The following is an 8982-nucleotide window of genomic DNA, read 5'->3' on the forward strand; positions in this document are numbered from 1 at the left end:
ATGAGCACATATAAAACACATAAATAATAAATAAAATAAATCTAGCAAAAAATCGGGCTGTTACAGATAGCCTTCAGAAGCGGATAGTCATCAGAAGCAGATAGTTCAGAAGCGACTTGATCATAAGCTGAAGCTCATCAGAAGCCGATTATCACCACAAGCTGAAAATTCAAAGATTAACACTTCAAAAGTTGTCTATTGGATTCGAAAACATTGCAGAAGACTAGTGGAAAGCTACAACGGTCATTTTGGTGAAGATTTGAAGGCATTGGAAGCTTATCTTCAAAGAGCGTTGACATTGTACTTTGTACGAACTGTACAACCACCTTCTCCACTACTCTGTTTTGTGTCTACGCTACAGGACAAGAAAATAGCTCCAGAATAACAGCTATACCTGCAAAGATGTTCCTTCACAATGGGAATGGATTTCAAATTGGTTCTTCATAGGACAACAACCAAATTAGGCAAAAGATCGTTGGTGAAAGATCAGGCTTCAACAATGACTCTTTGATGTGCTAACAATTTCACAACGTCTCCTGCACACCTCTATATAAAGGAGTGAAGACTTAGAGAATTAGTAATGTTGAACGAAAGACTCTCAACATTTTTACAAGTGCCAAACCTCTGCTGAAATTGTTCTGCATTCACTTAGAATTTCTGTGTCTCAAAGTCATATCTTAGAAATTCTAAAGTCTTAGAGTCTGTATCTGATTTGTATTGTGAGCACCCCTGATTGTATATCAAGTGTTCAACCTTAAACAATTTTCTGTGTAATTTTGTTTAGAAGTCTCTTGTAGTTGTGCTTGAGCAGGGAAGTCTCTTGCAGTTGTGCTTGAGCATAGAAGTCTCTTGATTGTTTTCTTGAGCATAGGAAGACTCTTGCAAAGTGTGCTTGATCAAAGGAAGTCTCTTGCTTGTGTGCTTGAGCATTTGTAATCAGATATTACATTCTAGTGAACTCTCCTTTGAAGTGCAAGGGGGACAGGACTACTTCCGGATTGTGGAAGGAACCTGTATAATTGCTTTGTGTCGTTCTTCTTCTCTCTCTCTATTTTATTCCGTTGCGTTCAGATTCTGATTATCACTTCAGAAGCTGTATCACTTAGCTTCTGACCAGTGTGTTCAGTTTTTAGGAGAAACGAAGAATTTTCCAAAAACACAATTCAACCCCCCTTCTTGTGTTTTTCTCACCTTCATACCCTTCACGGAGTGCACGGTCCGTGCAAAACTCCCTGGACAATGTGTTTTGTGCTGTAAAATGTGCACAGTTCGTGTGAGCGTCGTATGGTTTGGAACGGCAAAATTTTGTACTTCCAAGGTTCCAAATGCATCCCTATGATTTCCAAATACTTAAACCTATTTGAATAGAGTGTAATTGACCTTAAATGATTGATTTAACATGGCTTATTTTGAGAAAATAAATTATTTCGAAACATGAAGAAAATGAGACGAACTTTGGAAATTTTGGGAAATGAATGGAATTTGTAAAACGAAGATGCTATTAATGAACTACTAAGATGTTAGAGGATATGTAAGAGCTTAGTATCCTACTTTTGTTGAGAAAATTGAAAAATAGACGATTTTTGTGAAAATATAAGAACTTTGTCAAAAGGAGGAATTATGAATTAAAAATGTGTATATGAATTATATGCCAGATAATATGATGGAATAAGAATGATTCAATGATTAATGGGTGTAAAATATGTTGGTTATCATGATGTGAGCGATTGTCCGTCTATTATGCCAATTGTGCCATATGTGACAATGTTGCATCTTTGTTAGGCTAAACATATGATGATGATTCTTAAGTTAGATTAATAGTTTGGTGGTGATTATGTATATGTACACCTTTGACGGTCTTAATTATGGCGTCGATGTTGGTGTTAAAATGGTGATGTCTAATATGAACTTATGCATTTGGTGAGTCATATGTTCATGCATTCATAAATCTTGGTGATTATGATATTTTAATATTCAAGTGGAGATAGGATCCCTCGTAGATATAATTTTCGACATCCAAGTAAAGATAGGATATTTATATCCAAGTGGAGATGGATTAATCGGTAAAATGACCCCGACATCCAAGAAATCGGTAGCGCATAGAACATAACATGCATACAAATTGTGTGATGATGTGACTTGGTGTATTAAATGAATTATTTGATTTGACAAATTATGCAAACTTATGTGAAGTTGTGTACTTGAAGTATAATTGATTAGTGTTGCTTGTACACTTGGATTGATGTTGATAATCTATGATTGGTGTAATGATTTATCAATGAGGATTTGAGGTCAGCGTTTTGTGTTATGAATGAATTAAGATGTTATGAATGAATTAAGATAATGTCCACATGATTTTAGGAGTGATGAGTATTTATATGTGATATACTTGAAATTATTGAATGTCATTCCTTGATTATATTTTATTATGTGGAATATTATTTAACCCTTAGTGGTCGTTTGGTTGACCGACTACCCATTTGTATGAATGGTGTAGACGGCGTGCATGATTGGAGTTTCTATTGCTTCTGAGTGCTCAAGGACTTGCTTAGAGCTACCTCTTTTTTTTCTGGGAGTTTAGTTAGGCTCTGATTTAGGAATGTCTGGACTTTTGCTTTATGCCATTTATCAGTTATTGAATTTATTTGTTGAGACTATTGTTATGAGACTTGAGACATGGTGTTGAAATTTTATGATTCATATACTTGAGGATGATTACATGTTGATGAGATATTTATGTATGATGTCTTTCCGCTGCGAGTTTTATGTAAACCGTATTTATGCATGTTTTGAGAAAATGTTGGCATGACATCTTAAATACTTTTGAATAATTGAATTATTTGCATGTTTTATTTCATTCGGGAAGCTACACAAACTCATGTTTGCGTGAATTAAGTAGATTCAGCATCACCAAAGCAAATATAAGAAATAACTGCATAAACTTAGCACATAGCTGCATTGATTTGTTGTCTCGGAGCTACACAAAGTCACACCATTAAGTGTGATCTCAAGCAAGCTAAACCAAACCAACATATGAACTTATCACAATTGAAAAAACTGAAAACTAGACATCTTGATCACTATAGAAATATCATATATATGTTATATACATATCTTATATATACCATTACTGCTTAAAAAAAAATGAAAGACGACTTTGTTATAACATCTAATGGAATGAGCGTATTGGCCTCTAAACATCTCAATGGTGCATTCACATGGCTTTAATATAGTCGGAAACCCCATGGACGAATTTTTCATCAATATCATATTTGCAAAGAGTTGGCCTCCAAGCCTGAAAATTTGCACAGAATACCAGTAATGATTTTGAATTTGAAGTACAACAAAAATATGACTAGAAGCAAGCGAGCTAATAAGGTGGATATTACTAAATGAGATTTTAAGTTCAATAAAATACACCGCAACCAATCAAATCTTCCCAATCGTATCCTAGTTGTCTTAGACTTACTCGCACTTCTCTATCCTGTCTCACACTCTCACTTGCCAACGACTTCACTTTTCACCCATGCATCTCTCTCATGTCTCACTTGCCAACGACTTTTGTTTTCTAAGCACATCTCTCGTGAATAACCTATTTCTAATGACTTTAGTTTTCTCAAGTATATCATTTTTGCAAGCAAGCAATGTTTTGTTTTTCTCCATTTGTATTATGTGTTTTCCATATTTTTATGTTCCCCCATTTCTTTCATGTCCTCTTATTCTGATTTTCATATCTATCTTTTATTGTGTCTATCTCCAAGCCTTCCTTTATGGGTTGATTTGAGTATGTGTTGGCAACTAGACCAATAGATAAATATTAAAAAATAAACTCTATTTCTATGACACTGTTTCTCTTTTTTGTAAATTGTAAGTTTCTTAGTCTCTATTCAGAAAAAAAAATTGTGTACTTCGTGATTATTTGCTTAGACTGGTACCATGATAAGCGATTAAAATCCTCTTGTGCTGCAGCGGATTCTGCTCGTGTGAGCTCTATGGCCTCTTTGATTTCAAGAAACTGAATCAGTAACATTAAGTATATTCCAGCCATATAGATAGAAAAATGTTGCAAGTCTTCTTCTTCTAAACAAGGTTTCATATAGAATCGTCGTTTGTATGGAAAGCGTAAGAACCTAGTAGGTACAGTAAGAATAATGAATAGAAATACTGACACAATCAGTAATTTCAAGCATCACTAACTCATCTGCCAGGAAGATGAGTTATTTAAATAAGGAAAAACATAAAATTCCATTTGCATGAATAACAGAAATAAATAAACTCATTGATCATGCTTTCAGAAATAACAGTCTAAACGAGTGACGCTTCTCATGAAATGATGTTTCAAAATAGCATTTAATATAAATCATAGAAACCAATAGAAAGGACTTTTTACGGCTATGATTGGACATATAGAATATCAGGCAAGTAGTAACAAGATGATAGGCTGTGGAAGTGCAAGTAAAAAGGTATTCTTCAGACAACACACAATATCAACAAGGACTAATTTTAACCGCATACTAATGTGTATTGTTTTCATAAACCATAACAAGACATTTCTATTTTGGATTCAAAATTAGCACCTGTATTTTCCGTCTGATGGTATATGCAACAAGAAGTTAAGCAATCTAAAGTCCAAAGAAGTAAAAGTCAAGAAAACACATATTGCAGAAACAGTTGTTGAACAACCTTGAATTGTACTCATCCGAGACTGTATGCGCTTTCCACAATACTTAAAATGTCCTTTTGGGTACCCTAATACAACAACTATCATATCAACTAGTGCATAGACAACAATTTTAGGAAGCCATTCCCCGTCAATAGGAGGCGGTACAAACTAAAGCTTAACAACCTTGGTCGTCTCTTGAGAATTTCTAACTTACAAATTACCAATAACAAGAAGTAACAAATTGCAAAAATATCAATTTGGGGGGGGGGGGGGGGGGGGGGGGGGGGGGGGGGTTTGTTTGGTTCACATAACAGTTTGCAAGAAATGATAAATTAACAATTTGACAAAACCACCAATCCACTGGTTTGTCGGATTCTATTCGAGTCTATCACTTGTGCCAAAAATATACGGTTGCACAATTCAATAACTTGTTTGATCACGAATTCAAATTAATTAAGCATCAATCAAATTCACAAGAATTCCTACTGATTATATCAACAAGCGTCAAAGTAACCAAGATTTTGATTAATCAAAATTAGGGAACAAGCGTCACAGAATTGTCATTAACCAAATCACCGAATTCCATCAAACCAACAATGAAGCGTTAAAGAATCTAACGATCTTCATTCAAATATAAATTAAAGGGTTAAATATGTTTTTGGTCCCTATAAATATGTCAACTTTTCGATTTAGTCCTTCAAAAATTTCTTCGACTTTAGTCCCTCAAAAATTTGGGTCTCACAAGGCTCGAGGGATTAGTCTCCCCAACTGCATGCGTGGAGGATACCCGATTTACACCAAAAAAATACTATAGGCTAATACCTCACTTGGTTCCTAGCACCAAAAACTACTATAGGCTAATACATCGCTCTGTCACTAGGGGAAGGGGGTTTGGTAAATCGGTGTTCAGCCGTAAGGTAAAGTTATACCTTGACTAAGAATTGTTTCACTAAGGAATCCAACGTTCTCCCATATAATTCATCTTTTGGTGAAGTTCATTAACCACTTGAGTCCGTTAGATACTTTACTTGTCCAAATCAACGAAAAAAGTTTATTATATACTGATGTGAGATGCCTAAAAAAAAACATGACAAAGTTGATACAATTAAGTTTAAAAAACCCATAACTATTTCTAAAATATCAACCTTAGTGTATCTATTAATTATTTTTTCATTTTATTTTGACCTTCCGATCGAGGACCCAACGGATCACATTTATTTTCTTTATTGACTTATTCTTATCAAATTACTACATGCACCAAACTTTGGTCCTTCTCTGCTTGAATTTCGAAGGCCAAATTGACTTATTCTTTAAGAAATCACCATGTGCATTGTTTGTTGGACAATCCCTATCTTTAGTCCCTAATCTCATGCAGTCAAACCTATTTTTCCTCATTCATAACAGACCACCACTATGCATGGAGGTGAGAGACAGGAAAACACTCCAGTACAGCAAAATTGTTTTCCAAACACCCACAAAGTTCAGTTACCCCTCCCAACATTAAGTGGAAAAAGTTAATTCCAAATAAAGGCAAGTCTCATAGACTTGGCCTTTTCTGTAGTATATTGTCGTAGGAAGAAGTAACCAAAATTGTGTAAACCAAACTAACTACTTTTCATCCCTAAATAAACCAGTTCAACCAGCATTCACAAGTGACATGTCTTAGAGGATATGCAAGGTCGATATCTTGTTCGGTCATCTTGATTGTATCATCACTATCATAGTCAACTGCACCAGAAGAACATGCAAAGTCTGGAATTCAGGAATTGATGTTAGATGTTGATCGAATTATATCAATCGTCAATTTTGCATTCAACAAATCTTACTGACCAATAAGTTTACCTGATCTCTTTTTGCTATAGTTATTTGAGGCTTATAATTTTATGTTTTTTTTAAGAAGGGATTTAATCATTAAATTGATTTTTATGTATCTATATGATAATTCAGTCATTATGCATAACGGTCGCTTTTGTATCACATGGAATGTTTCAATATGAAACTATTATTTTAAGTTATTGTTCATATAATTTTTCAAAGAAAACAATTATTTGAATGAGTTGATAATTCCCATGACAATTTTAAAGTATCCAAAACAATAGTGAAATATCTTTCAGTAAAATCTATATTTGTGATTTTTGTTTGGCAGTAAGTACGGTAAGGAAGGATTATTTCATTAAAGTAGAGAAAATGTTGCTACGACTAGCATTTTCAAGATTATGATTGAATTTTGAAAATGCGAGTTGTAGTAACCATTTTCTTTGTTTTGATGAATTAATTCTTCCTTGTTGTATTTTGCAGCTAATGCCAAAAAATTATCACAAGTATAAATTTTATTGGAAGATCTTTCATATAGTATTGGATGAATTATAATTTATAATTGTCATAGGAATTATCACCAAATATTATTGGAAATCATTGATCTTTTCCAAATTTTAAAGCTTGGATCACTTGCTTTGATTTTTGGTTGCTTGTTGTTGTTATATTAGCCTTTTAATTATTTCAACCTTTGTAAATTAAAAATTTCTTCTTTTCAAAAGAATATTTATACTTTGTCAAAAAAAAAAAAGAATATTTATACATTTGGGTTCGTTAATGTGTTTTTATAATACTTGTTAGCACAACTCATAAAAAATATTTCTACGTTAAATTGATTTATTAACGAAATATTTTTTTAGATATATAAAATGACAATAACTATAGAAAATTCATACACATAAGTGGAGGAGTCAAATACAAACCTCAACGGCAACATCCAATCTAACAATTTTGACATTTTGATGCTTGAGGTAGGACTTGTTAATATTAACAATACAGTATTAATTAATTAATGATAATTATTAATATTTTAAGATAAAAAAAGAGGTTAAATATGTTTTTGGTCTCTACAAATATACCAACTTTACGTTTTAATCCCTCATAACAGCAGATTTGCAGCAGAACGTGACGGTCGGAAAAGAGTGATGGGCTATGGATACTACATGCATGTTACCCTTCTATCATTTCAACCACCAGTATCATGAACATGATTCCTCCAAATAAAATGAATAACCAAACAACAAAAAATGTAGCAAAAGTGTTCGAGGCTATGCATATATATTTATTTTAAAGCCACTGCATTCTTATACAACCACAGAGTGCCATAATGTGTTGGATCTGCACAAACAAACAAATAAAGAAGCTAATGTTAGATATACACTAGAAGCTTTTCTCAAATTAATATGATAAAATGAAAAGGCTTAAAAAGTTCATAACCGAAAGGGTGAAAAGACAAGAAATATGAGTTCAGATCAATAGTAAGGAGAGAGAGATAGTAGAGATGGGTGATTAAGTAGAGAATATGTTCACTAGCCGATTAGATCCATATAAAGTGAAGATATGTAATGAGAGACGAAAAAATTGAATTTTTTAAAATAAATAAAAATAATAAAATAGATCTGAGAAATATATTCATATATCATTAAGTGTAAAATTCATTGTTCTATCATAAATGATCCATAACGAGGAAAAATTAAGATATGTGTATTGATAAATATGATAAAAAATGAACGTAAATGATCAACTTGAGGATTTGGTATTGATGATATACCTTTGGTATTTCGTCGATTTGATTTTTAAGAGAGATGAATGTTTTCATAAGAGCATCGTAATCATCATCGTCATCTTCACATTCACCTATTGTTATCAAACCTAGTTCGGATCGGTTGGTAAGACCAATTGGATCATACATTGAGAACATATTCAAGCTATTTAAGTTGATTAAACTATCAGATCTGAAATTCTATTAGACAAGGGTTGACTTGATGAAATGAAGTTGGATGAATCACATAAGAGATCATCGATGTATCCAAAGACGTAGTGAAATTTGACAAAAATTATTTGTAATCAAAGATACACATGACACTAGAAAAGAAAAAAATGTTATGAAGATATAAAAAATAAAGAAAGAGAGAACACAATGAGAAACAAAGAAAAAACACAATGGAGAGGTATAAGATGGACCGAAGAGGCGACTGCTTTTTATATAGTAACGGGAGACGAGATGTAGATTTAGGGTTAAGATGTGGGCTTGGGCCTAGGTAAGTTTCATGCAATAGGTAGACACAAGCAAAAATTGCCCTTTAGGCTTCTTTCCTTTCTCCCAACAACCCCTAAAAGAACAAAATACCTCCAATAACCCCAAATGAATAAATCATGCAAATAAATCATTTATTCGAAAGAGTTTAAGATATCACGTCGTCATTACCTCAAAAACATGCATAATCTTATTTTCATAAAAACTCGCAGCGGAAAAAAACATCATAAATATATCAGCAACATGT

At 33.1% G+C, this 8982-nt stretch overlaps 1 long non-coding RNA gene across 1 annotated transcript in view; it reads right to left on the reverse strand.

The window, feature by feature from the left end:
• Positions 1 to 7343: 7343 nt before the first annotated feature.
• Positions 7344 to 8982, reverse strand: part of LOC146914940 (uncharacterized) — a 6595-nt gene continuing 4956 nt past the window's right edge. Inside the window, exon 2 of the long non-coding RNA XR_015013203.1 lies at positions 7344 to 7816. This is a non-coding gene — a long non-coding RNA (uncharacterized LOC146914940). The remainder of the gene's footprint in view (positions 7817 to 8982) is intronic.

The sequence above is a fragment of the Medicago sativa genome, chromosome 6, assembly GCF_051527215.1.
Source record: "Medicago sativa cultivar Bolivia chromosome 6, Bolivia_mono, whole genome shotgun sequence".
Classification (NCBI taxonomy): domain Eukaryota; kingdom Viridiplantae; phylum Streptophyta; class Magnoliopsida; order Fabales; family Fabaceae; genus Medicago; species Medicago sativa.